General features: G+C 38.4%; 1 protein-coding gene and 1 long non-coding RNA gene across 2 annotated transcripts in view; one reads left to right on the forward strand and one right to left on the reverse strand.

Annotated features, from left to right (window-relative positions):
• Nucleotides 1-14,377, forward strand: part of ADGRV1 (adhesion G protein-coupled receptor V1) — a 561,037-nt gene that overhangs the window by 404,619 nt on the left and 142,041 nt on the right. The gene's annotated exons all lie outside the window — the stretch shown is intronic.
• LOC132541304 (uncharacterized) overlaps nt 2,344-14,377 on the reverse strand; it is a 36,255-nt gene continuing 24,221 nt past the window's right edge. Inside the window, exons 3-4 of the long non-coding RNA XR_009552465.1 lie at nt 5,755-5,856; nt 2,344-2,808 (exon numbers count right to left, since the gene is read on the reverse strand). This is a non-coding gene — a long non-coding RNA (uncharacterized LOC132541304). The remainder of the gene's footprint in view (nt 2,809-5,754; nt 5,857-14,377) is intronic.

A 14,377-nucleotide genomic window follows, 5' to 3' on the forward strand; every position in this document is an offset into this window, starting at 1 on the left:
TTACCGCCCAACCCCCCAGGAGCGTTTCTTTATCTACCCCCACCCAGAACCAGAGGAGTTTCAGTGTGGAAGAACCATTTTTCAGACTGAAATCCTATTGGTTTCAGAGGTTCCTTATAGTACACACACACACACACACACACACACACACACACACACACACACACACACACACCCCAAAAACTATATTTACATATTTTAAGCACGATTTGCTACAACTGGCATTCAAAATAGACATATGTTATTTACAAAGTCTAATTTGCTATGCCAACATTTTCTTTTTTTTTTGTTTCCTCCTCCAGGGTTACTGCTGGGCTCGGTGCCTGCACCATGAATCCACCGCTCCTGGAGGCCTTCCCCCCCCCCCCTTTTGTTGCCCTCGTTGTAGCTTTGTTGTGATCATTATTATTGCCCTTGTTGACATAATTCGTTGTTGTATAGGACAGAGAGAAATGGAGAGAGGAGGGTAAGATAGAGAAGGGGAGAGAAAGATAGACACCTGCAGACCTGCTTCACCGCCTGTGAAGCGACTCCCCTGCAGGTGGGGAGCCGGGGGCTCCAACCGGGATCCTTACGCCGGTCCCTGCGCTTTGCGCCACATGCGCTCAACCCACTGCGCCATCGCCCAACCCCCATGCCAACATTTTCTATGTCCTAAACTTTTTTTTTTTTTTTTATTAAGGGATGTTGTTCACTCTTTTAGTATTGGTTGACTAGGTAACATAAGTTCATGTGAAAATAAGAAAAGAAAGCAAACACCGAAAGACATGTGCAGTTTTCAAGTTAAGTATGTCAATGGACCCATCCACGAAGGGTTGGGAAATGTCTTTTGGTTTGCGGCCTGAAGGAGGACTGGACTTGCTTGTTTATATCGTGTTGCCACTTCAGTCAGGAACACTTTATCCTCCCATGGCCTGAACATAGGGGTGACTGCAAACAGAATAACCAGTTAGAGAAATATTAATATTCTTTTTCTATTCTAAGGGTATTGCTAAATAGGATTCACGTTGGATTGGACACATGGCATCAGTGATGTGTGCTTGTCACTTAAATTTAGAGAATACAAATGGCTTTGTGTCCCTTGGATGGGAACTTAGCCCCAGGATAATGTTTCTCAAGGCATAGTACTTAAATGCCTTGTGCCAGTTAAAAATTATGATTCCTAGATTTTAATTATAGAAATTGTGATTCTTCAAGTTTGCGGTAGGTGTTGGGGGGGCGGGTCTACATTTTGAGGAGATACTCAGAAGTTTCCTGTACAAATTACAGTTTGAAAACAGTAGGCCTAGAAGGACAGTAACTACTTCCTAAAGTCAGTATAACTAAAGTGCTAATAGAAATATATGTTTTAAGACATATATATATATATATATATATATATATATGTATATATGTATATACATATATATCAGATTCTGAAAGATATTGGGAAACAAATTACTTTTATTGAGAGTATTTATAATCTGCACTACATCCTTGTACTGACTCATGTACTACTTGATAAACAGACTAACAAAAAAGTACCTATCAGGGTTTCCTTGTTTACTTAGAAAAACAAAGCAGCATTCAAAGACCAATCAGAGCTCCTGAAAAGAGGAGGGAAACCTTTTCTGCAAACTTCTGAGCATCTCCTCCCCCTTCTGACCTTGTCCCAAGTAGTTTTCCTGAAATACAATCTCCAGCTGGCCCTCTTGAAGTACTGTGAGTTAATTGAAGTTCCAGACAGTTCTAATAGCCAGCTGGGTTTCTGGAATAGTTTCCTCTGCTGTCCTAGGACCTGGACGGAGGTTTCGTTGACAGTGCCCTGAGTAAACTGGATATGGGAGATTTGCATAGCTGCACAGTAGGATGGTGGTTTCGGAAAAGTCTGTCCAAGAGAGGTGTTGAAAGAGATGTTGGGATTTGCGTTATTCTGTATCTTGACCTCAAGTGGAGTTTGCTTAGGGTTCTTCAGTGTGAAAGGTAACCTTTAGCCTTATAAAAGTTTCAGACACGCTGCATTTTGTATCTCATATTTGCATTAAATTAACTGAACAGAAAGTGTGTGACCAGACAGCAGGGAACACCCTGTATCTCTGTACCTTGTCGTGTGCATGGCTAAATCAAGCCTGGGAACTACAACGAAACTGCTTCTGTTTGTGTGGTGCTTCTCTCTCTCTTCCCTCCATCTCTCTCTGTTTCTCTCTTTATTTATATCTCTCTCCTTCCTCTTCCTGAGTGAGTGAATAAGTAGCCAAGAAGTAGTGAAATTTTATATGCTTCACACCCAAGTAAAAAGAAATAAATATGTGAAAGAATATAATAGAAAATGAAACTTAGCATTCATACAAATAAACTGAAGCACTAGTTTAAAGTAATTTTGTTTAACAGTCATATTAAGAGTCCTTTCAAAGTCTGTGGCCTAAAACACATTTATACCATGTCTTACATTTTATCTAGAAAAAGTATGTTATTCAGAATCTGTTTCAATATAAATGACAGAAACCCAGTACAAACTGGCATGATATCATCCTTAACGTGTATTACGATGATTGCAAATGACCAGCTTCAGGCATTGCTAGAAGGGGTTCCAAATGTTACAGCACTATGACTTTCACCAGTGTCAACTGAGCAGACATCGTAGCAATCTGACAGTCATTTCAGCAGGAAAACATTGTTCTCCCAAGATGGCAACATGGTAGCTGATGGATTCAGGTTCTTTACCAGTGCAGGTGAAAGAGATTGTTCTCTTTCCAAAAACTCCAGTAGAGGTCCAAAATAGAAGTTTCACTCACATTGTAGAGCCAGTGTCCACTCCTTAGTTTACCCCTGTGGAGAGAGGAGTAGATATATATCATTGATGGTTCAGGCGATATGTCCATTCTTAAAGCAAAGAAGACTGAGGTCATCTGTAGTTAAAATCACATGAATTTCAGTGGAAATTTAGAAGGGCTGTGCCCCGAGAGAGGAAGGAATAAATGCTGGGAAGACCACCAGAATCTGTCTGTTACATAATTGTATCACATAATGTAGTATGTCAGTATAACATAACATTATGTAAAAAAAATCTGCATGAGCGCAGGCGTAGAAGTTAGGAAATGGGGAGTTGAGCGGTTGTGCAGCGGGTTAAGTGCATGTGGCGCAAAGCTCAAGGACCGACAAAAGGATCCCAGTTCGAGCCCCCGGCTCCCCACCTGCAGGGAAGTCGCTACACAAGCGGTGAAGCAGGTCTGCAGGTGTCTGTCTTTCTCTCCTCATCTCTGTCTTCCCCTCCTCCCTTCATTTCTCTCTGTCCTATCCAACAATGACAGCAATAACAACAGTAATAACTATAACAATAAAAAAGGGCAACAAAAGGGAATAAATAAATATAAAAAAAGAAGTTAGGAAATGTTAGGGAAACAGCAGCGGCCTCTTTGTTGTCTTCTTTCCTCTGATGTTGCTAGAATACTTGTAATAATTCCTTCAAGTAGTTTTACTGTGTGATGAGCATATCATCCTTTGTTGAAAAGTGATACCAATTTTTATACTGAACTTCTACACTCTTGAGTGACAATACTATGTGACTTATGTAGGTTATATTTCTCTCTTTGGAAAAAATAGTTATATTGCCATATAGGGATCAGATTATTAGAAAACTGCTTTATTATTCTTTCTCTCTTTATATAGTTCTGATTTTTAGTGATAGATTTCATCCAAATAAAGTTTTTGGTGAAAATATGTTCGTCCATGTGGATGGATTTTAAAAATGAGTATGTGTAATTCTTTATTAGAACTTCTGAGAATCACATTGTTTACTTAAGCATATGTGAGAGAAATATAATTCTTCTCTCTTGGAGAATTTTCTCATTCATCTGTTTCTTACTCCCTGTCTCACTCTCAGGTCTTTGGTGCTTTCTTTTCTCTCTTTCTTTTCTTCCTTTCTTTCTTTCTCTCTTTCTTTCTTTCTTTTTATGATTTCTTATATAAGTATTATTTAAGTAACTGCTGGGCCTTTCAAATTCTTATCAGATCATATGTTCTGCCCAAGTCTTGGTGACTAGATTTTATCATGTTTAAAAGAAATTTGAATAGATATAAATATAATGTTTCCAATTATAATTTTATGGCTTAGAGTTACAGAAGGACATTTATATTTTCTTCCCTATATATTTCATGTGATGCTACTCTCTGTATAATATTAGGTGGTTTACGACATTTCTGGGCAGGACCCAGTAATCATTCTTGTCAAGCTTCCATGGGTGTGTGCTTTTGTATACTGGCCTTCTTCCCAAGGAGTGGGAACAGGAATCCAACATGTGTCCAGTTCCATTCTCAGCCCTCAAAACTATGTGACATTCTTAGTACTGACATATTCGCTGACCTGCATTGCATAATAACCTGATCACAGAAACTAGAGCTTGCCAGGCCACTTCCATTTGAATACAGTTTCTCATTTTAGAAACAACTTTTACGTCATTTCACCTAGTTCTCTCCACCAAAAAGATGAATTGTAAGTACATTAAATTTCAAATAAAGAATAGAGCTTGATGGGGAAAATGAATAGAGCTCACAGGCCGTTAGTGTCTTGAACCACATTTTATAAGTAGGGAATGACAGTCAGGACTTTGACTCTGGACTGAGTTTGTGTTCTTTCCATCACGCCATTGGCTGGAATTCATCCTGGCATTTGCAGACTGTGAGACAGAGCTAAGCATGTGTGAAAGACCCATTGTCATCATACATGTCTGTCAGGAAGCTTGAAGCTAAGGTGTGTGTGGGCATTTCAACTTGGAAGACACAAGACTTTGACAGAAATTAGGACACTAAGATGAGACATCATGCACAAAGATATTTTACTGGATATTAAATCCAGTACTTGACTTTCTCTTGACATCCAAAGCTCCAGAATATTTAAGAATTACTGACTTTGGGTACAAGTTATTTCTTATGGTATTTGTTTTGACATTTACATATATTTTTCTTATTTTTATATAAATTTAAAACAAATATTGTAAGATGAACAAATCAGATATATAATTTATTGCCAGGACTTTCAGTTGCAGAAGGAAAAGAATAATTTTTTTTTATCATGAAAGAGGCTTTAACAGCCTGACTTTTTCAGACTGAAGGAGAGAAACAGAGGGAAAGATGCATTGCCATGGTTTTTTTCTACAGTACACTGGGGCTGGGCTTAAACCCAGGCCACACAGTTGGCAAAACAGATGTACTTCCCACAGAAGGAAGACATTTTATTTAACCTAATATTTGTCTTATTTTAAAATGTCAGTTATATCTGTCATGACCCATTTTTTAGAGCTATAATTAAAAAATGGCCCGAGGTTGTCAGTTTCACTTACTACTAAGATATGACTTCTGGGTCCTACTGTCTTTCTTATAATGCTATTATTTTTCTCTCCATTTCCTTACTATGCTGGATTTACAAAGTTAACTATATGAAATCCAATTTGAGTGTCTGAGAACAGATTACATGGTTTAATGAACTCAGCTTTATTTATATTCGGCGAGGAAATCAAAGCTGAGACTAATAAGTTTTGATTCCATGAAAAGGAATCAAAGTCCTAATTAAGCCAACAGAGAACCAAGATAAAAGTTGGTTATCTTTCACATTTCCTGTATGAAACAGTCCTCATCAGCTTTTGTGAGAATCTTCACCACCACAAAGAAAATGCAAAACAGAGGTTAGTACAAATACATGGGCTCTTCCAAAGGTTAACAGCAGGTATATTTAGTGTGGCTATACCCCAAAGTCATTACATCTCATGAAACACAAACCTGTCATGATCCTTATGCCGGCTTTTTGGAACATCCTAAGGCAACACTGATTTTTTTTTTCTTCTAATATAGGTGGTGTCTAGGTAGGTGGCAAAATTCTACCTGTATCAGAAACAGACAAAACATTTGGAATTCAGATAGCGATCCTTCATTGAGCAAAGATAACATATATCAATGGAAAGGATCATTTTCTCTACCTGTGAGAATCAGCACTATTCTGAGTGTGCTCTTTAATCAAGAAAGGTAGAAATTGAGGGTGTAAATATAATGACAGAGATTCTAAAATCAAACATGAAGTTGGCAGGTCATGGAATTCAAAACAATTGCAAAAAAAAAAAAAAAAAAAAAGAATAGGAAGGTAATAAAATAGTCAAGATTCTCAAAAGAGTTATGTTTTTAACCAAAGAGTATAATCACCTCTTTCCTAGACTCATTTGACCTCATTCTGTCAGTGTACGTATTGGTGCCCTCTGTGACCTATAACAGATCTTTTCCAGTAGAGTTTAAAGCCAAGAGAGCATATTTCTGCTAAATCATGTCGAAGTTTAGGTATATGAGACTACTTTTACAGTATCTATAGAACCTAGATGTAAAGAACCAATAAAACTAATATTGGTGAAACTGAATATTTTAATTATAAATGGCCTGTGATTCTTCAGAACTTTTTTTTTAAACTATTGATTTCTTTTTGCTGTCATGAAAATAATAATAATAATAAAACTTTGAGAGTCTTGATTCAGTTTTCATTCAGCTTTATGATTGTGAAAAGGAAAAGCTTCAAGCAGTTTTCTGAGTTCTAGTTACATCTGAGTTCTTATTTGTGTAACCCCTGTAATCAGGGCTAAATGCAGACAGCTAAGAATTTGGTTTGGCCTGTGTTTTCTTGAAGTGGCTAACATCCATTTATAGGCTCATAAATCTTTCAAGTGTTTCCACTGTGTGGGATTATGAAACCCCACCTCCCACTTAATGAGCAACTAAAAATGGGTGGCAGATAAGCTTGATTACTTGTGGGGAAACAATTTTAGGGAGATGAATACAGTAATTCAGTTTTACTTAAAAGAGGGGACTGGATTTGTTCCAACAAGTTTACAAGTTACAGTTTTAGCCTATATTGCTATTTTCAGATATTGCATTAAAAGGAGACAAAAAGCTAAAAATAACCAAATTTAGATGTGCAATTTTGGAACTTTTAATGGAAGTATAGGATCAGGAATATATATATATAGATACTTCTCTTTTATAGGAGAAGATTTGGGATCATGTATGTTTGCTATCACTCCGCCCACCATTGCTTTTCTGGGAGGACTCTGGGAGGACTCTTTCAGTATTTCTGCAATATTTTTAGATAGACTCAGAAAAGACAGAAAGGCAAAGAAGAGGAGTGTGACTATACCAACAGGAACAGGGAGTATGACCCTGTTCCTTCAGGGTTTGAGCCAGGGTCACACCCATCGCACAGTAGCACACTATATGAATCATCTGTTTTGCCAGCCCTAGGATTTCTGTAATTAAAAAATATATATCTCATTGGGGGCCAGGCAGTGGTGCATCAGGTTAAGCACACATAGTGCGAAGCACAAGAACTAGCGCAAGGTTCCTGGTTTGAGCCCCCGGCTCCCCACCTGTAGAGGAGTCCCTTCACAATCAGTGAAGCAGATCTGCAGCTGTCTGTCTTTCTCTCCCCATCTCTGTCTTCCCCTTCTCTTTCGGTTTCTCTCTGTCTTATCCAACAACAACAGCAGCAACAACAAAATAACAGCAAGAACAACAATGGAACAAATGGCCTCCAAGAGCAGTGGATTTGTAGTGTAGGTACCGAGCCCCAGCAATAACACTGGAGGCCATATATATATAATTTCAGAGACAGAGAAATTGCGAGGGAGGGATAATAGAGAAGTAGAGAGACATCTGCAGCACTACTTCACTAATCATGAAGCCCCCCCCCCCCATACACACACCCTGTCCCACCACAGGTGGGGACCAGGGACTTGAACCCAGCTCCTTGTGCTTGGTAACATGTGCTCTCAACTAAGTGCACCACCACACAGTCCATATTACAGTCCATATTTCTGTAAGCTTTTCAGACCTCTGTTATCTCAGTTCTTTTTGTATGAATGAAATTAGAAATTATTTCTTTTCCCCCAACTGAAGATCATTAATAAGATAAACATAAGACTTTTACAGAGAATGGATACATAAGCAGCGAAGCTTTTTCTATATTAGGCTATTTTATATTTTGAACTTAATAAAACCATTATTCAAATCTTTAAAATGTCCTTTTTATCAAAACTACTCTGGTGTAGTATCAGGTTATTAGTTAAATGCAGTACTACATACTGTGAGCATGAACATTCATCTCTAACCATTATTGGCTGAATAAGCAGTGAGATACCATGGCCCAGGTGAAAAGTCTTAATCTGTGGAGATGATGATTGTGTGGGGATTAAGATTTTAGAAGAGAAAGTAAAGGTGATCTGACTGCGACATCTATCACCCCACTGATGCAGTGAGGGTTGATTCCGCTGATATCTGGCTGGCTAGGCGGATGGATGTCCCCTTCCTCCCTCACCGCTCCATGTGCATCCTTTCCGAAGCTGTGCTCTGGGTGGAAGAGGACCTCCTTCCCCGAATAGAGATGGTCTGGTCTTCAGTCGAGAGTATATGAGTAGCTACACTCTCCTGCAGGAACCTCCAAACAAGTTCTCAAGCTCTTAGATGAAAAGACTAGAAAGCCAAGCAGTTGTGGGGTCTGGGTGCCAGCATTACCATGTGAATAACCCACCTTCTAGCCCAGTCACTACATGCAAAGTGCTCCAACACCCTGTATCTTGTCTCTTTCATTATTTGAATGAAAAGATGGCTCAAAGCTGTAGAATCATCCTTGCAAAAGACCATGAAGAAAAAAGGAAAAAGTTTTTTGTTTGGTGTTTCACCAGAACATTGCTCAGCTCTCTCTGTCTTCTGTCTTACCATGGTGCTGAAGATTGAACCTAGGATCTTTGGTGCCTCAAGCATGAAAGTCTTTCTGCATAACCATTTTGCTATCTCCCTAACCCTGTAAAAAAAAAAAAAAAAAAGATCTTATCTGCAGAAATGGGAATGGAATTGAAAGCAAAGATCTGTTTCATAAGTACAGTTGTTGTTACATATTTTAAGGCATATATTCCCTCCTACTTTTGGTTTTTGAGTTAAGGAAAACATCCCTGAACTATTTCAGGTTTAGTAACTATCATATTCTCACTCATTCATGAATTCTCACCCATAGTACTAAAAATGTCTTGCACATTTTGGGGGATACCCAAGCTACAAATGAGGATTAGTGGGAAGCAAATCCAGAGTTCTAGCAGTGGTTCCTCTTAGACCCATGTGCAAGACTGTTAAAACAATTTCTGGACTGGCAAGATGACTCACATAATGTTTCTGCTTTGTCATGTGCACTAAAGAAAGTTCCAGTGTTGTGGTATCTTGTTCTGTCTCCCTCAGTATCTCTGTCTCTTGGTTTCTATGTAAAAAAATCAACCTGGAGTGATGAAGCCCCAGTGATGAAAATAAAAGTTACTTAAAAAACAAAAACAAAAACTGGGAGTCGCGCTGTAGCGCAGAGGGTTAACCGCAGGTGGCGCAAAGCACAAGGACCGGCATAAGGATCCCGGTTCGAACCCCGGCTCCCCACCTGCAGGGGAGTCGCTTCACAGGTGGTGAAGCAGGTCTGCAGGTGTCTATCCTTCTCTCCTCCTCTCTGTTTTCCCCTCCTCTCTCCATTTCTCTCTGTCCTATCCAACAACGACAACAACAATAATAACTACAATAAAAAACAACAAGGGCAACAAAAGGGAATAAATAAATAAAATAAATATAAAAAAAAACTTAGGGAGCAGGGCAGTAGTGCAGCAGGTTAAGTGCTCATGTCACAAAGCGCGGGGAACTCTGCTTGAGGATCCCAGTTCGAGCCCATGACTCCCCACCTGTGGGGGGGTCGCCACACAAGCAGTGAGGCAGGTCTGCAGATGTCTGTCTTTCTCTCCCTATCTCTGACTTCCCCATCTCTCTCATTTTCTCTCTGTCCTAACCACCACCACCACCAACAACAGACAACAACAATAACAACCACAACAAGGGCAACAAAATGGAGGAAATGGCCTCCAGGAGCAGTGGATTCATGGTGTGGGCACTGAGCCCCAGCAATAACCCTGGAGGCAAAATTAATTGATTAATTAATTAATTAAAAGCAAAGTAAGGGACTAGGCTAGACTGTCATTCAGACTAGATGGAGGCATAAAAACCTCCTTAGACAAGCAACAGTTGAAAGAATCAACTATCACCAAGCCTGCCCTGAAAGAAATTCTGAAAGGTCCCCAGTAAACAGTCAGACCACCATAAATATGCATTATATAAGAACACTCTAAAAATCCACAAGAATGTTTTAAATATCTTCAATCTTTGATATGGTTAAATATCTTCAATCTTTGATATTAATGTCAGTGGCCTGAATTCACCTATTAAAAGGCACAGAGTAGGAAGATGGATCAGAAAACACAACCCAACAATATGCTGTATACAGGAAACCCACCAAACACAACAAGACAAAAACAGGCTCAAAGTGAAAGGATGGAAAACTATCATACAAGCCAATGGCCAACAAAATATGGCAGGAACAACTATTATCATAACTGATACAATAGACTTTAAAATAAATAAAATTTAAAAAGATAGGGATGGACACTACTTAATGCTCAGAGGATCAGTCAATCAAGAGGACTTAACAATTATTAACATTTATGCACCCAATGAGAAGCCATCTAAATACATCAAACATCTACTGAAAGAGCTACAGCAATGTATTAACAGCAATACAGTCATAGTACGGGACTTCAACACCCCACTTTCTCAACTTGACAGCTCCTCCAGGCAAAAGAATCAATAAAGACATGAGGTTGCTAAATGAGGAGATAGATAAACTAGAACTATTGGACATTTTCAGAGTCATTCATGCCAAGAAACTGGAATACACATTCTACTCAAGTCCACATGGCCATTCTCAAGGATAGACCATATGTTAGGCCACAAAGACAGCATCAGCAAATTCAAGAGCATTGAAATCATCCCAAACAACTTCTCAGACCACAGTGGAATTAAACTAACACTTAACAATCAGCAAAAGATTAGCAATAGTCCCAAAATGTGGAAGCTCAACAGTACATTCCTTAACAATTACTGGGTCAAAGAGGAAATAAAGGAAGAAATCAAAATGTTTCAAGAGTTCAATGAAAATGAAGACACAAGCTATCAAAATATTTGGAACATAGATAAGGCAATACTGAGAGGGAAGTTCATAGCCATACAAGCACACATTAGGAAATAAGAAAAATTACAAATAAACAGCCTGATTGCACATCTTAAAGACCTAGAAGAAGAAGAATAAAGGAACCCTAAAGCAACCAGAAGGACAGAAATCACTAAAGTTAGGGCAGAAATCAATAACATTGAAAATAAGAAAGCCATACAAAAGATTAACGAAAGTAAATGTTGGTTCTTTGAAAGAGTGAACAAAATCGACAAACCTTTAGCCAAACTCACAAAACAAAAAAGGGAGAAGACCCAAATAAATCGAATCATAAATGAAAGAGTATATATCACAACAGACACCACAGAAATTCAGCATATTATGCAAGACTTCTATGAACAACTATATGCCACCAAGCTAGAGAACCTGGAAGAAATGGATGATTTCCTAGATACCTATGAACTCCCAAAATTAAGTAAAGAGGAACTAGATAACATGAATAGGCCCATCACTGCTAATGAAATTGAAACAGTTATCAAAAATCTTCCCAAAAATAAAAGTCCTGGACCAGATGGTTTTACAAATGAATTCTACAAAACGTTTAAAAAAGAACTATTACCTCTACTTTTAAAAGTCTTCCATAAGATTTAAGACACTGTAATACTCCCCTCCTGCTTCTATGAAGCCAATATCACTTTGATACCAAAAGCAGACAGGGACACAACCAAAAAAGAAAGCTACAGACCAATATCTTTGATGAACATAGATGCAAAAATATTGAAAAAAAATTCTAGCCAACCAGATAACAGCAGTCTATTAAAAGATTGTTCATCATGACCAAGTGGGGCTTATCCCAGGGATACAAGGTTGGCTTAATATACATAAATCAATCAATGTGATCCACCACATCAACAAAAGCAAGATCAAAAACCACATGGTCATATCAATAGATGCAGAGAAAGCCTTTGACAAAATACAACATGACCAAAACACTACAAAAAATGGGAATAGATGGAAAATTCCTGAAGACAGTGGAACCTAAATATAGCAAACCTATAGCCAACATCATACTCAATGGTGAAAAACTGGAAGCAATTCCCCTCAGATTGGGTACTAGACAGGGATGCCCACTATCACCATTACTATTCAACATAGTGTTGGAAGTTCTTGCCATAGCAATCAGGCAGGAGCAAGGAATTAAAGGCATAGCGATTGGAAGAGAAAAAGTCAACCTCTCCCTATATGCAGATGACATGATAATATACATAGAAAAACCTAAGGAATCCAGCATTTATCTTTTGGATATCATCAGGCAATACAGTAAGGTGTCAGGACATCTAATCTTTGACAAAGGTGCCCAGACTATTAAATGGGGAAAGCAGAGTCTCTTCAACAAATGGTGTTGAAAACAATGGGTTGAAACATGCAAAAGAATGAAACTGAATCACTGTATTTCACCAAATACAAAAGTAAATTCCAAGTCTATCAAGGACTTGAATGTTAGACTAGAATATATCAGATACTTAGAGGAAAATATTGGCAGAACTCTCATCCCCATAAATTTTAAAGACATCTTCAATGAAACAAATCCAATTACAAAGAAGACTAAGGCAAGCATAAACCTATGGGACTACATCAAATTTAAAAGCTTCTGTACAGCAAAAGAAACCACTACCCAAACCAAGAGACCCCTCACAGAATGGGAGAAGATCTTTACATGCCATACATCAGACAAGAGGCTAATGACCAAAATATATAAAGAGCTTGCCAAACTCAACAACAAGAAAAAAAATAACCCCATCTGAAAATGGGGAGAGGACATGGACAGAATATTCACCACAGAAGAGATCCAAAAGGCCGAGAAACACATGAAAAAATGCTCCAAGTCTTTGATTGTTAGAGAAATGCAAATGAAGACAACAATGAGATACCACTTCACTCCTGTGAGAATGTCATACACCAGAAAAGGTAGCAGCAACAAATGCTGGAGAGGTTGTGGGGTCAAAGGAACCCTCCTACACTGCTGGTGGGAATGTAATTTGGTCCAGCCTCTGTGGAGAACAGTCTGGAGAACTCTCAGAAGGCTAGAAATGGACCTGCCCTATGACCCTGCTATTCCTCAACTGGGGATATATCCTGAGGAACCCAACACACCCATCCAAAAAGATCTGTGTACATATATGTTCTTAGCAGCACAATCTGTAATAGCCAAAACCTGGAAGCAACCCAGGTGTCCAACAACAGATGAGTGATTGAGCAAGTTGTGGTCTGTATACACAGTGGAATACTACTCAGCTATAAAAACTGGTGACTTCACTGTTTTCAGCTGATCTTAGATGGAGCTTGAAAAAATCATGTTAAGTGAAATAAGTCAGAAACAGAAGGATGAATATGGGATGATCTCACTCTCAGGCAGAAGTTGAAAAACAAGATCAGAAGAAGAAACACAAGTAGAACCTGAACTAGAGTTAGCAGACTGCAGCAAAGTAAAAGACTCTGGGGTGGGTGGGGGGAAGAATACAGGTCCAGAAAGGATGACAGAGGACCTAGTAGGGGTTGTATTACTACATGGAAAACTGGGAAATGTTATGCATGTACAAACTATTGTATTTACCACCGAATGTAAAACATTAAGTCCCCAATAAAGAAATTAAAAAAAAATCAAAGGGTAATACTGACAATAGGAAAATAAATAGCAGATGATGCTACTGAATTGTTCTGAAGATAATTATGTTGTTTAGTTTTAGGTTTTAAATATAACAGTTAATATATTGTAATTAATAACTACCCGGCTGAAATTTTTGATGCTGCATGCTTCTCATAGACCAGTGATTCTCTGTCTTGGCTCTACACTTGAAGCATGTGGAAAGCTTTTACAAACTAACTCCGTTTCTTAGGACTAATCCTCAACCAAATTTTGTATTCAGGACTTATGGCCCAGGCCTGGTTACGCTGAAAAGCTCCCCAGGAGAGTCTCTGTGCAACCAGAGTTGAATATCTACTCTTTAGACATTTAGGCATGGAACATTTTTATCATCTTTGCTGTTTATTCCCTTGATGATCTTGGCCATTCCATTCCTCCACCATATCAGGTATCCTTCTACTGTGATTTTTGTGACACAGAAGAATGACAAAGAAATTGAATAAGCATTTTCAGTCTAGATGAAAAAAAGGAAGTTTATTTTAATAATATCTTCTTTAAGAAAAGTGAACCATCTGCATTCCCTGTGCTAATTTAGTATATTAGTAAACCTGAAGGTATAATATTATTAAGTGCTCTCTTTTCTCTTCCAACATTAAACCTTGTTTACATTCTCTATAAATCATCACTAATTT

This window comes from Erinaceus europaeus, chromosome 11 (assembly GCF_950295315.1).
Source record: "Erinaceus europaeus chromosome 11, mEriEur2.1, whole genome shotgun sequence".
Classification (NCBI taxonomy): Eukaryota; Metazoa; Chordata; class Mammalia; order Eulipotyphla; family Erinaceidae; genus Erinaceus; species Erinaceus europaeus.